General features: G+C 39.5%; 1 protein-coding gene across 5 annotated transcripts in view; it reads right to left on the bottom strand.

Annotated features, from left to right (window-relative positions):
* NKAIN2 (sodium/potassium transporting ATPase interacting 2) overlaps positions 1-15,646 on the bottom strand; it is a 965,996-nt gene that overhangs the window by 74,169 nt on the left and 876,181 nt on the right. The gene's annotated exons all lie outside the window — the stretch shown is intronic.

Below are 15,646 nucleotides of genomic sequence, written 5' to 3'. Positions count from 1 at the left end.
TAGTTACTGTGCTAAGTTCTATACCCATCCATCCATCCATCCATCAATCCTTTCATTCAGCCAAAACTTTCTTTTTTTAAAGATTTTATTTATTCATTTGTTAGAGAGTGAGAGAGAGAGCACAAGTAGGGGAGAGTGGTAGGCAGAGGGAGAATCAGGCTCCCAGTGGAGCAGGGAGCCCAACATGGAACTCGATCCCAGAACCCTGGGATCATGACCTGAGCCAAAGGCAGATGCTTAACCGACTGAGCCACCCAGGTATCCCTCATCCAAAACTTTTATCAAATGACTAATTGTACCTTTTGTTAGGCGCTATGGATAAAATAATAAATAAGACATTCTTGTACTCAAGAAGTTTACATTCTAGAGGGCAAAGATAGGTGTAGAAATTACCCTTAAAATGTAAAAGTACTAAATGCACATGGTTATGGAGGAGCCAAGGCTGAAGCTTAACTGTACCTGAGGGGTCAGGGACCACATGACAGAAAAGATGGTAAGCTGAAGCCTCAAGCAAAAATGAGGTTCTCTAAGGGCAAATGAATAACTAACATAAAGTTAAAGGCTATTATATAACAGGCATTGTGTTATATGCATTTATGTATATTATCTCAAAGCCTCAGAACATCCCTGCAAAGTCGGTTTTAATAATCCTATTTACTCCCCAGGCCAAGGAGGCTTTTGGCAGCTTCAGGTCTAGTAAGTGGCACAGTGACTAGTTCAAATTCAAATTAGAGTCATTTCCAAGCTTACTCTCTTTTGATTATTCCACGTGTCCCCAAAGGGAAGGGCAGAGGAAGTTTCATCCAAGCAGAAAGAAGGGCATGTGCAAAGAGGAGCATAAAATTACAAGTATTTTGCAAGTATTTTGGTATGGTATAGGCAACGAGTAGGAACTCAGGAGAAGTGAGGCAATAGAGTAGGGTGGGCTCAAATTATGGAGAGTCGGATGTGCCAGGCAAAATGAATGGAATTTTATAGCATAGAATTTGGATTTAAAAAAATACTTTTAGGCAGACAGCTAAAATGGTATGAGTTAACTATGGTGGGTCTCTGGGAGTTGCACTGGAGCTGGGAGAACATTTGGAGAACAATCCAATAGACCAGGTACACAGGCATGGCACAGACCCCACCAGAAAGCCTCTGAGAACTTACCAGGTGTCCTCATATAAGACTGGGACCTTATGCAATGATACAAAGTTAATAACATATATTTTTAATTTTCTTTTTTTTCTCAGCATAAATTCATGGATCTATATCCACATGTGCTACTTCCTATTCTCTGCAACCTGTGAACACATTACATGACATGCCTGAAAGAACTTTGCAGATATGATTAAGGTTGCAGATCTTGAGATGGGGAAAGCATCCTGTATTATCCAGGTGGGCCCGGTTTAATCACAGGAAACCTTAAAAATGGAGAACCTTTCCCCCATGAGGGTCAGAGAAGTGCAGCCTGAGGACTGTACCCACTATTGCTGGGTTTGAAGATGGAGGAAGGAGGCCACAAGCCAAGGGAACTGGTAGCCTTGAGGAGCTGGGAACAGCCCTTAGCTAACAGGAAGGAAATGGGGTCATACAACCTCAAAGAACTGAACTCTTCCCACAGCCCGAATGAGCAAAGACAAATTCTCTTCTAGACTCTCCAAGAAACAATGCAGCTCTGATGACAACTGTGATTTCAGTTCAGGGAGACCACACTGGACTTCTGACCTACGGAAGTTGTGAGGTAATACATTGTTTTTTGTTTTAAACCATTAAGTTTATGGTAAAGTGTTACAGTATTAATAGAAAATGAACATACTAGTATACTTAATGTCAAGGCTGAAGAAAGCAGCAAATGGCTCCAAGAAAAAAGTTAATATTTTCACAGAGGTGCAGGAAAACAAATGGTAGAGGGGGAAGCAGGCTCCCCGCTGAGCAGGGAGCCAGACGTGGGGCTCGATCCCAGGACTCTGGGATCATGACCTGAGCCCGAGGCAGACGCCTTATCGACTGAGACACCCGGGCGCCCCTATTCGGGAATCTCTTAAAGGGAGTGAGGAGAGCATGGGAGTTACTCTACGTATTAGAAGAGTCCCATTTTTATGGTGTAATGACAGAAATGCTTATGTTCCTTTGTGCCTCATTCATTCATTCATTCAATAAATATTTGCTGAGCACCCTTGAGTGTTAGGTATTGCCTGTCCCCTTGTGGAACTCCCAGTCTAATCTGGGCTTGTAGAAGTCTAAACAGACAGCTGCAGTGTGGGAAAAGCCGAGATAAGTTTTTGCCAGGTAACTGTCGATCACAGTGCTATTCAAAAGCTCCTGTCGGGGAATTTGTGTATTATTGGTCTATGATGATAATGTACAGAGTTAAACGTTAAGAACCTTTATAGCAAATTGACAGAGTGATTTTATATCTGAATCTAATAATAAAAATGGGTTTATTTCTATGTGTTCTAAATATAATTTCTGTAGGATTTTATTTTTCCTATACTTTATAAAAACACCCCCTGCAATGGATTGGGGAAATGAAAAGCCCACAGAGAGTCTGAGAAGCACTGGTCAAGCACTGAGAAGAGGTATCGAGCCCAGACTCGGGGAGAAGCAGAAGGAAAGGAGAGGTCGGGGTGTCTTGTCTGAGCTCTCACTCTGGCCCGGGTTTTTTATAGTTTTATGGGGCCACATTTGGGAATATTTTGCAGGAGCACTGCCCCTCCTCTGTTTGCGTTTAGACCCCCTCCTGCCTTCTCCTGTTGGCCCAGTTCTTTGGAAAAACTTGGATATAACAAAAATCATGCAACTATTCATCCCGTCAATGAAAGATTTTAAAACAATTCCTGCTTAAGCAACCTCCACAGCCTAGCGGAGCACGTTTTCCTCTTCGCCTCCTGCACGAGGAGCTCACGCCAATTTTCCTGACCCCTTCACAGCTCTGGCTTCAGCACAGCTTCTCTCCTTCACACTAAGCTCTTCTCCAAAAAGGTGCAGCTGGGGAAATCCATCGCTCTCTGGACCAGTCGGGTTTTCACATCAGTTAAGTTAATTGACAGAAGGCTTAACATACTTCTTAATTATGGCTGCAAAATCATTACTGGAAGAATCCCCCAAATCATAGAGAAACAGTGCTTTCTGATTAACCAAGCTATGAAAATGGCACATGAAAATGCAACACATAACCTGGTGGGATTCGAAGAAGGGACAAGGGTGACCCAAGGATGTAGCACATAGTGAGAAAGGCCTGACGGGGGTTGGGGATCAGGGGACGTGTGTGCCCTCACCTCTGACCTTATGCAGTATCTTTCCACCTTGGGTGTCTTCGTCCTGCGAATCTTACAGGGCTATTGTTAAGAAATTATTGAATATTATCTTTGAAATTGTTTTGGAAATTCAATTTAATAGTAGATATAAGGTGTTATGCCATAGGGAAGTGGCCAGTGGGTGTGCTTTGCTAAAAATGCCTAGTAGGCTTAGTGCCGATGTGGTTATCTTGTTGCTACTAATACTTTAGTCTTTGTTTTCTTTGGTTATCACATGGTTAGGACTACATTATACATTCATGGAATTATAGAAATGAAAATGACCTTAGGAGGTGATCTACTTCAATTTTCTCATTTTATGGCTATGAAAGCTGAGACTCAATGAGATTAAGTGACTTCCCTTAGGTCACTTCGCTTATTAATGATAGAGCCACATCTAGAAGTTTTCCTATTTCTTGGTCTTGAACATTTTTTGTGTGTGATTATAAAACTAATAAATACTCATTGTAGAAAACTTGGGATATACAAATGATATAAAAATAAATTAAAATCCTGTGTAATTCCACAATTCAGAGATAAATATTCCTAATAATTTCTTATTGTATTTAGATATACATTTTTAAAATTGGATCTTACTGTATAGACAGTTTGGTATCCTCTTCTTTTATTCAATATTAATATGTCAAAGTTTTTTCACTGTCATTAAAAAATTCTCTAGGTTAATACTCCTTGTCAGCATGGTCCCATAAGTATAAATATCTTTGGTCATTGGAGAAAAGAAAACTTTTAGTTCCTTGTACTTGTTTTTAAACTAGTCTTTCCTCCACCTTGTCCATTTTCCTGTTTTTGATCATATCACTCTTTCTCAGGATTTATAAATGTTCTTTACCTATTAAAAACATTAATTCTTAGGGTTCCTGGGTGACTCAGTGGGTTAAGCATCTGTCTTGGTTTCAGCTCAGGTCATGATCTCAGGGTTGTGAGATTAAGCCCCTTGTTGGGCTCCGTGCTCAGCATGGAGTTTGCTTCAGGTTCTCTCTCTCCCTCTGCACCTCCAACCCCTCCCCTCTCTCTCTAAAATAAATAAATCTTTAAAAAAATTAATTCTCTTTTCTCTTACCTTCATAAGGAGTATTAGAACATTTTAATGTAAGTTAAATGATTAAGTATAATGATTCAGGGTCATCATTTTGAATTACAGCTCCTTCCATGGACTATCTTATAGGTTAAGTAACTTGCCTGCGATCACACAGCTGTAAGAGACACAGCTGCCATTGAAAACAAGTGTGTCATACCAAAACCTAGTTCTTTCTTCTTATTTTTTTTTAAAGACTTTATTTATTTATTTGATGGGGAGAGACAGCGAGAGCATGAACACAAGCAGGGGGAGTGGGAGAGGGAGAAGCAGGCTTCCTGCTGAGCAGGGAGCCCAGTGCAGGGCTTGGTCCCAGGACCCTGGGATCATGACCTGAGCCGAAGCAGACGCTTAACGACTGAGCCACCCAGGCGCCCCTAGTTCTTTCTTATTACAGCCCACTGCTTTTCTGAACAGCTGAGATCTAAAAAGTAGGGCTTATACCCAAATTCCTAGATAGTTATTGAGAGTTTTACAATTCAAGCAGTAAACCATTCTGACAAGAAGTAATCAGCAAATCAATATCCTATATCTTTTACTTTTCATTTTGATTCTCTTTGATACCTGGAACCAAAAACATCTCCATACTGTTCAATCTTGTGACTTGCATTCAGTTAATGACACTTAACCTTTCTTTTCCATGTATGCCATAGAATGTCTCATGAATAATGAACAACTTAATAATATTTATTATTGTTGTTATTTTGATAACCAGGTATTCTTATGGAAAAAGAATGGTTACATGGACTTGTGCACTAATGGTTTGTCTGATCTTTGGAACATATCAATGTCTAGATAAAGAATATACAGAAATACAATTGAGAAATAACAGTACCATTCATATCCTTTTTGGAGACATGAATGTTTTTCTATTTCTGTATCTCTGATTGTTCTAAGGTTGATATTCAGTCACAGATATCAGTAGACAGTTTTTAAAATAATATTTAAAAGGGGGTGCCTGGGTGGCTCAGTCAGTTGAGTGTCCAACTCTTGATTTTGGCTCAGGTCATGATCTTGGGGTCATGGGTTTGAGTTCAGTGGGGAGTCTGCTTGGAATTCCCTCTCTCCCTCTCCCTTTGCCCCTCCCCCTGCTCTCACTCTCTCTCTCTCAAATAAATAATAAATAAAACCTTTAAAATAATATTTAAAAGAAAGAACATATAACACATTGAAAATTTATAATATTATCATGTTTTTACTCCATAATAATAGTTGTTGTGAAAAATAAAGATAACTTAAAAATTATTACAGATTCATATTTCAAAATATAAGGAAATTTTAGGAAAATTCTGATACCCATAAAATTTCCACTAATGGGAAATACCCTAAATATTAGATTCATCTTTAAATTTAAGTCTAGAAATTCTGTCATATCAAATGTTAAAGTCCCACTAGGTAATGGACAAATTGAATGCCTCTAAGTGTTTGTACATCTACTGTGATATATTCACTTTTTAAGCCTTTTTGTAAAATCATCTTTAAGTATGTGAGAATATTTACATATTCTGTCATTCACTTTCCCATTTTGGTCTAGTTTCGATTAAATTCCTTCCTTTGGGAACTGGCCATATCTTTTGCAGTAATTGAACATTTTACAGTATCCTGCATTAGACTAATTTATCTTCTCCACTATAGTGTTAGAGTGACTGGAAAAATTTAAACGGGAAAAAAATCAGAAGAGAATACAAAGATCTCCCGGCCATGTGAAAGTGACTGGCATTCAAGCCAGGCATTTTGTGGGCTGATGGAATCTTTGTTAATTGTGTGAGACATTTGCCCTTTACTGGAAAATGGAGTTAACATGTAGCCAAGGATGACATCTCCCCTGTTTGAACTTTACCATTTTAAGGACGCTTCTTGGAAAACATTATAGTTTTATGCTTCTCAATGGACAGCATCTATCTCTTTAGGGCTGACAGGAAAGTGGTGATGGAAAGATGTGATGGAAAAACATCTCTGCTAAAATTTGTGTATTACACATTGTGACTATTTTTAACCTAGTAGAGAGGTTTTATATCATCACTTAATCATTTGATGGGGCCCCTATGTGACCCCAAATGAACAAAATAGGATAGATATAATGCTACTTGCTTTTAAGGTGGTTGGGAATTTTCAAAATTGTATTTCTGAAAATGCCTGATGGTCACTCCATGGGGGTAAAATAAGGCCTTTCCCCACTCTCAAAGTTTGAGAGAAAACAGAAAAAAATAAATAGATGCAGATCAACTAATTTTGTTTCAACAGAGCAGCAGGAAAAAATTTGGGGAGTCATAAATTCAATGAAAATCACTTAGCTAAAATATGAAGGAGGCATTATGACAATATGAGTAGCCAGAAAAAATTATACATAATCATTGTCATAAGTGATTCAGATGGTCTTTGCGTAATCCACATCTACCCCTTCTTTCCACCAAATAAATAAAAATAGGGGTGCCTGGGTGGCTCAGTCAGTTAAGCGTCTGCCTTAGGCTCAGGTCAGGATCCCGGGGGTCCTAGGATCCAGCTGCATCGGGCTCCCTGCTCAGAGGGGAGTCTGCTTCTCCCTCTCGCTCTGCTGTTCCCTCGCCCCAACTTGTGCATGCTCTCTCTCTAATAAATAAAATCTTTAAAAACAAAACAAACAAAAACCAAATAAATAAAAATAAAAGGCCAGAGAATAAGGATTTGTCTGTGTTCTCTAGTACATACGTACATAAGCCAGGGGAATGTGTGGGCAGTGGAACCATCAGTATTATTCTGGTTTACCCTTATAGGAGCAAGGGATGTATCAGGCTACCCTGTTTTAATTCCATCAGCTATTAATCAAAGTAACCCTTGTGCTCTGTTTCCAAACTCATCCTCAAAGAAAACAACACAGAAAAAAATAAAACTTTTTCTGGCTGTAACTTGCTTTTTAATGTAGATTTTTTCTAGTAATTTTTCTTTTTTTAAAAGATTTTGTTTATTTATTTGAGAGAGAGAGCAGAACAGAGGGAGGGGCAGAGAGAAGCAGACTCCCAGCTGAGCAGGGAGCCCGATGTGGGGCTCGAACCCAGGACCCTGAGACCATGACCGAACCAAAGGCAGTCGCTCAACCAACTGAGCTACCCAGGCACCCCAGTTTTTTCTAATAATTTTGCTAATAAAACCAACCCATCACAATTATCTTGTGTGCTGGGTAGTTTTATTTTTCATTAGAAATTAATAAATTGGTCATTACTAACATTTTTATTGTTATTTTTTTGAGAGAGAGAGAAGAGGGTCAGAGAGAATCTCAAGCAGGCTCCAGGCCCAGGGCAGAGCCGTGCGCGGGGCTCAATCTCATGACCCTGAGATCATGACCTGAGCTGAAACCAAGAGTTGGAGCTTAACCGACTAAGCCACCCAGATGCCCCTATTAATATTTTTATAAATTAATCAATCACCAAGATTTCTACAGCAAACTCTTCTGGCTGTGGTCTATGTCAATGAATTTCATGAGTCTCCCGATCCTGATTTCCTCTGGCAAACTTGAATGTCTGGGAACCTTGAAGCTTGAACTGAATAGGGACTGTAAGGATAACAGATGGCATCCCCTTCTTTGAGGGTTGGGGAGCTGTGAAGTTACCAATAACACCTCTCACTTCTGTAATTTCAACACCGCCTCTGAGGGTCATGGAATTCACCAATGGAGAGAAACAGGAAAGAGAGCAGAAGCAGGTGCATCTATCTTTGCACATGCGCTATTTTCAATGATGGAATAAATGCAGAGGCACGTATCTTAACTCATCACACACAGAACGTTCTAAATTCTTAAATAATTCACCATCAATATCTAAAACACATCAAGACCTCTGACATTCCAAGTTTTATTTGTGTGGTGGTTTACTGAACCTCACAGCAATCTCCTGAAGCAGGTACCACCTGTTTTCACAGACCAGGACATTGAGTTAGAGAGGTTGGGTAACTTGCCAAGATCACCAGGCTAATAAGGGGCAGAGCTACGGTTTTTCCCAGGTGATCTCACATCAGACTCTGTACTTCCCACCAGTATGCCTGGCCTCCTTGATGCCACAGCCTCTATTTATCCATGGCCTACAACGAGCTGGGCACAACGCCAGATGCTGAGCATGAAGCAGTGAACAAGACTGACAAGATCTCCACTCTTGGGGGCTCAGTCTAACACTTCTGAATTCTGAAGGAATTAAGTTTTGAATGAGTTATAATTTTAATGGTTTGATCATGTTATATTATAGAATCTCCACCGTCTTTTTTGAAAGTAATAGACTTTTAAAATCTGACCACCTTCCAGGAATCAGAACCTCAGGCACACAGACCCAGGGCAGGGATGGTGTCCCGGGGAGGGTGTGATGGAGCAGTGGAAGAGCACTCATCAGGGACCTGCAGCGGAGGTTGCTGGAGAGGGAATGTGTTCTGAGGACACAGTGTGTTTGTGGTAGAAGGAGTCAGGTTAAGGCTATCTACCAAAATGACAAAATTAAGAGTGAGAGGCACATATGATCCAGAGAAGGTGTTGTTTGCTGCATTTTATAGGGTAGCTATGGATGGGGGTATGAGAAGGGAGTAGTTGATGAGGGCAATATCCCAGCTTTTTGACATTGACCCTGTTGTAATCTGAGCACTGTACTCTTGTTGGCTTGAAATCAGTGAATCTCCTTAAGCTTCTACCCTTCACTGAGAAACTTGAACTTGTACCATTTACCAATTAGCTGATTCAACTTGCTTATTATAAAATATTTGTTTTTATGATTTGTATCCTAAGGAGGATCAAAGTGGCTTACATGTCAGAATATGTGAATTTGGACAGTAAAAAGATCAAAAGGCATATAAATAGAGTAGGCTGTGCTGGATTAGTAAAATCAATTATAAAGCAGTTTGTCTTCGCAAATTGCAATATGAGGGTAAAATACAGAATCATAATCACAATAAATAATAACAATAGCCGTCTTTAGCTGCTTTTGCCCTGAGGTTCAGTGGAAGTTCAGCTCCTCATTTTCTATTCTCACCTGAATTAGTGTTTCTAGTCAGAGATAAGCACACATTGTATCTGAGGGGTCTCATTTTTTGATAGTGGATTAGTCAGAAACTGTGTAGTGTAGTATTTGTGATTCATACTGGTATTATTTTCAGTGTTCATCTCTAAAACTTAAAAATCCTGAGCTACAGCTCCAGGAAGATTATTTGAATTATGATTTTCTTCCTCTAACTCTACTTCTTCACATCTTTCCCATCTCAGTAAATAATATCACTATTCAACTGTTGTCCATTTAGAAGTTATTCATGATTTCTCTCCTTCTCATGTGCATATTTTAGGCATGTGAATCCCAAAATAGAGCCAGCATCAAAACATTTTTTGCTACCTCCTTTGCTCTACTACCTTGTCTAAAACTCCATCTTTTCTCAGCTAAATAATTTCCATTGCATCTAAACTGGTATCTCTATAGAATTCCACCCTTGACTTCCCACCAATTCTTTGCACTGTGGTTCAAAGTCTTTACAAAAATCTTGCCATTATATAATTAGATCACATTCAGAGTTTTTAGCACAGCCCTCACTGTTCCACTTGATCTGGCTTCTTCTCCCAATGTATCTTCTACTGTGCTGCTTCTCACTCATTCTTCTTCACAGGCACTGACTGTCTTGCAGTTTCTTGAGAATGGCAAACTCGTTGCCATCTTAGGACTTCCTCTTATGTCCTCTTGGCTTGGAATTTTCCTTCCAGAGACATTAACATGGTTCACACTTCATCACTTCATTCAGCTCCTTACTCAAGGGTCATCAGAGATGTCTTCCCTGCCCTTCCAGGTCTAAATAGCCCCTCCCCCCATTTTCCTTCTGTTTCTGCACATTGCTCTATTTTTATTTCTAGCACCTGTCACTACCTGACATTATGTTATGTATATGCTTATTTTCTGTCTCCCTTCATTAAAAGGTGCTCTCCATGAGGGTAGGATCTTTACTTGTCTTTTCTCTAACGTATACCCTGGGCCTCAAACAATAATTGGTATTTAGGAGGGCACTCAGCAAATATTTGTTGAATATTTGCACACATAAATTCTTACATAAATAAATTCTCTGGGTGTAGATTATATAGGCTATGAATTAACCATGTCTTCAATGTTGGTTCTTCACCGGTATTCTTCCTTTTCTAGTTATTGTAATACTAAACTGTACTTTTCAGTCATTCTGATAAAATGATGGAAATGAAAAAAGGGGGTAATCAACCTTTGGTTATTTTTGGGTGGGAACCTTTGAGGAGAGACTAGAGGAAATGCAACTGACTTTGCGCACAAATGGAAATACAGATCATGAAGTGCTTCTCTAGGCCTTTTTGTCTCAGATAAAACAAAGCTGGAGGGGCACTGCCAAGACTACAGAGCATTTATACCTTCCTTGGGCTTTCTTGGCAGCCCGGGGCCGTCTATCTCCTGCCCACCCTTCCTGCCAGAACATGCTGATTGCTAGGAAGCTACTCAGACATCATTAAAGCCTCTTCTTGAGAGCTAGCCGTCTGGTATACAGGCAGCAGGACCACACCAGGCCTTTTTTTTTTTTTTTTTTTTGAATCATGAAGTGTTTTGTTTTCCTGCTGCCCTAGGCATCAGGTTGCTTGTGGTGCTCACCCTATGATTCCGTTTATGACCTGGTTGATGATATCATAAGCCAAATCCATCTTCAAGATGCATATGGTGCCTCTTCATTTCTTTTCCTGCTCCCAACATGGTCAACTGAGCTGCAAGCCTTCTACCTCCTCCTACCACCCCTGAGTCCTGCTATGATGCCAACAGAATATGTAGCCCTGAGCTGGCCCCAAACATGGCCAGTAATATCCTCCATGATTGCAGTATGGAAGGGCCACTGGCTACAGTGCTCTGTAAGTCACTTCCTAGTTATTTGTGAAGGATGTTGTGCCCAAAGACACACACACAGGGAAGAAAAGTCTCTAAACTGCTTATGATTAATTTTTGCCAATGCTAACCTTGGCTACGTTGCCTCAAGAATCAAAATCTGGAAAGGTGATGATAAATCTTTGTAAATTTTTCAATAGTTATTTTGGTAGTAATAAACATCATGTAAAAATAAAAAAATTAAGAGAATGTATAAAATAAACTGACAGATGAACTGCAGTTAATAAGCATAGCTTTGAATTGCCTGGGAATCATTGGGGAAAATAATCTATTAAACATAAACAAAGAAATATACTAATTACTAATGTGTGGAAAACATTGCAAGTTGCAAATCATTTTCTCATACAATTTATCTTTTATCTCTTAGAACAATCCTGTAACAGAGATGTTGAACTCCATTTTATGATGAAGAAAGTAAGACTGAAAAAATTAAATGATTTTCCATTTCAGAACCAGGACTCACCAAAGGTCTTCCAGTAATTGCTCTTCAAAGATGCACAGTTTAGGTGAAGAGAGGTTGCATGCATACTAAAAAAATCATGATTGATAATGAATAAGAGTATCAAATATTGCTAAGTGGTATAGTAATAATTTCCATTGGTTTTCCACTTTTAGACACAAAATATTGCATTTACAAGGTAACAGAATTTTGCTTTGTGGAACAAAGGTAAGGACTGTATATATATAAAAGCTATTCATAATTGAAACACTCTTTGGAAATTTAAAAAATGTTTTATTTTAAAAGTTATTTTCTTTTTTTCCCTTGTTATATTTTGTTATCCAAGGGGAAAAACACTATGATCATACTATCTTAGTTTATTTATTTACTTGTTTATTTTTCTTTAAAGATTTTATTTATTTATTTGAGAGAGAGAGAGAGACAGAAAGAGCACAAGCAGGGGGAGGGGCACAGGGAGAGGGAGAAGCAGACTCCCCATTGATCAGAGAGCCGATGTGGGGTTTGATCCCAGGACCCTGAGATCATGACCTGAGCAGAAGGCATATGCTTAAGTGATTGAGCCACCCAGCACCCCTATCTTAGCTTATTTGATTAGACTGCTCATGTAACACATCTTTAAATGGCAGGCATTTTGCCAAACATAGCCAAAAAAAAAAAAAAATGGTTGAACTTCTTGCTGTTTATTATAGCCAATATATTGCTACTTTTAAAATATTCAATGTTTGATACTAATTTATCTAATACCAATATTAAATAGGCTATGGGTGGAGATAAATATGGAGCCAGGATTACTCTTCTGCAGAATCCAAGCTCAGGGTTAGACTACATTTATTTAACATTCATTAGACCCCACAGACCATTTGAACCTTAAATCATGTTTTATTTTACAGTTACTATTTTCCCTTGAAGTATTTATGATCTCATATATTTCCATTACCCTGCATTTCCTCTATGTTTGTGCATATTGTTACTTATTATGTTATCATAATGCCATTGGGATTTGATCTGTGGAATGGCTTTTTTAACTCCATTAAATATATCTGACAAACTGTATGAAGTTCTGAATTCCAAGGGTTTATTTTTAACCATGACCAGATGACACATTATCATCGTTTTCTAGCTAACCTAGATTGGAAGATACTATCTGACAGGGAAACCATCAAGGGCTGATGCATGTGGATAACTGTAACTGAGAATGTATCATGCTGTTAGTGTCAAACAATTGGTTTGTGGCTGTTATAAATGCGGGTTACAGGGGAAAATAAGAATCCTTTTCTCAGGAGGGCTCCTCTCACCTGCTCTTCCTTACACATTTTCACACAGTTCTAACAAGTTTTGAATTTTTGAGAAAATATAGTTGTGAAAGTGTTGGTACACAGTTTTGGATGCTCCTTACGGAGGTTAATGATGTGTTTGGTTAACTTCTGTCAAGACTGGAAGGTGGCAATTTTTTAGGACTCAGAAGTATCTGATACAGAATCGTTTCATTATTGAATATTTTCCAGTTCTGCTTTCTGAAAAAGATTTGCAATTTATTTCAATGTGCACTATATTCGTTAGCAAAGTACGTTTAGGCCTCATGAAAGAAAAACACTGAACAGCTTCACTCTGAATGGAAAATCATGCGAATTCTGGTCTCTGCTCTCTAGATTCCTAGTCTGCAACTCGTACCTTTTCTACCACTTTGACATGTAGTTCCTGTTCTTTGGGATCCCATAAAGTCCTTTCTTGTGATTCTTACCTCATCTGCTGTCCCCTATTAGTGGACCCCTGTAATTTTCTCCAGTATCTCTTGCCTTCCAGGGTTACTTAGCTGCTTCATGTCTGGATTATGCTTCTGAAGATCATGAGCCCTCTTTATATTTTTCATATACTTATGGCATCCCTTAGCGTAATGCTTAGTATTTGCTCAGTTATGATTTGTTGAGTAAGTGAAATAATAGCGTTTCAAGTAATAATGGAAAAGAAAATAAATAAATATCTCCTACTTCCAAACAGAGTAAGTTAATAATTTGGATAAGAAAACTGCCAGCATAGCATCCAGCAGGGACAGAATTCCCGGAGGGTGGGCATTTGACAGAAGGTGGGAGACCTGTGGGGGGCTGTTCACTGATCACCCTTTGTGGTCTGGAGCAACTTCAGCGGCGATTCATCTCTGTTCCTTTGGAAAATGAGAAGTTGGTTTAGGTCCCTTTAAGTTCTCTCTATGAGCCTGTGAGTATTTTAATAAAATGTCATGCCGAGTATCTCTTCTCTACCAGGGACTGTGACAGAGAGTTTCACAGATATTATCTCGAGGTCAAAAAAATCAGAAGAAAGGTAATAGAGTTGAAAAGCACATGGAATTATTCAGGCAACCTCAGTTCTGGTCCTAGAGAAGCCAATGTGGAACTGCCTAGGAAACAGCTAAAGAGCAATCCTTAGATGGCAGAGCAGCCCGGGGGGGGGGGGGGCATTAGGGCGGGTTGGGAAGCATCATTCAGCCAATGATTTCGGTACAATAGGCTGGACTTAGCGTGCATGCAGTTCTATTCCTGCCAAAAGCCATATGAGCACTCAAATTCTTCCATGCACCCTTGCAGGCAGGGCTGGCTTCGTGGGTGAGCTATGTACAGTCACACAGGGCCTCATGCTCAGAAAGGCCCAGTACTTATTGTCCTTTTTTTTTTTTTTAAGATTTTATTTATTTGAGTTAGAGAGAGCACAGGCGGGATGAGGGGAAGGGGGAGAAGCAGGCTCTCTGTTGAGCAGGGAGCCCAATGCGGGACTCGATCCTGGGGCACTGGGATCATGACCCGAGCCAAAGGCAGACGCTTAACTGACGGAGCTACCCAGGCGCTCCTGCTGTCCTGGTTTTAATGATTTTTGGACGAGGAGCATTTTGCATGGGGCCTCACAAATTAAGTAGCTGGTTCCCCTTGTAGGTCAGAGCAAGACTAAATAGAGAGGAGAGGGCATAGACTGCAGGCACAGATCAGCCAGAGAAGGCTGTCCGGATGAAAACAGGTGCGAGGCATTTTGCAGAGTATGCTGTGCACAGCCACGCATCGGCACAAACCCTGACCATAGGAAGGGATCACCAGAATTACTGAGACACAGCTGGGGAAGAACTTGTACTTCATGCCTCCAACTTTGAGCCATTGCCGGAGGCAGGACAGAAAAGGGGGGCAGTTAAAACAAAATCCAAGTTTTAAGAACATAATTGTTTTAATGCAGGATGATATGGTAACGTACATGGGACACAGAAGAATAAGTGAGAGAAAGAACTACAGTGGTAAAAAGAAAAGACCAGAACAATGTCCACCATCACTATATTTTTCTAATGTGTAAAGCTTATAAGCCACATTATGTAATTGTATAATTATTTAATAACTCTATGTTATTTGCATGTATTTTCTCCTATGCTTCTTTGTTCACTATACATATGTATATCCATATACACACATAAAGTAAAGGTAACTCAGTTTTTCTCTCTCTCATTTCACAGGGTAGTTTCAGATGCCCTGTGAGTTTAGGCAAGTCCCCAGACTTTTCTAGGCTTTGTTTTCCTCATCTACATTATCAGAAAATTAAATATGTCTGGTGCTTTATATATGTAAAATTTTGCATGTGTGCATTTTTTTTTCCCTCTGAGGAAGAAAAGAAAGAAGTAATCGAGCCTCTTTCACAATGTATTATTAAAAATGAGAATTTCACTACAGGGGGTACAGAAAATTGTTAGTTTTTGGTCAACCTCTGTAGCTTTTGGTTGGCAGTAAGAGAATCTGAACTTGGCTTCTGGGCTTATGTTCCTCAGTGTTGGTTAGCTGTCTCCTGAAGCAGAGCCGGTGGTTACTGGAAAGGTTGTATGTTCGAGATCTCTTTTAGGTTTTGACCTCGTTGTGCTAGGAGCTCTCTTTAACACAACGCACCATATAAGCTC

The sequence above is a fragment of the Callorhinus ursinus genome, unplaced genomic scaffold (assembly GCF_003265705.2).
Source record: "Callorhinus ursinus isolate GAN/ISIS: 27379988/994484 unplaced genomic scaffold, GSC_fseal_2.0 scaffold6, whole genome shotgun sequence".
NCBI lineage: Eukaryota > Metazoa > Chordata > Mammalia > Carnivora > Otariidae > Callorhinus > Callorhinus ursinus.
The sequence above is the reverse complement of the archived record's forward strand: the minus strand, read 5'-3'. Positions and strand labels throughout refer to the sequence as shown.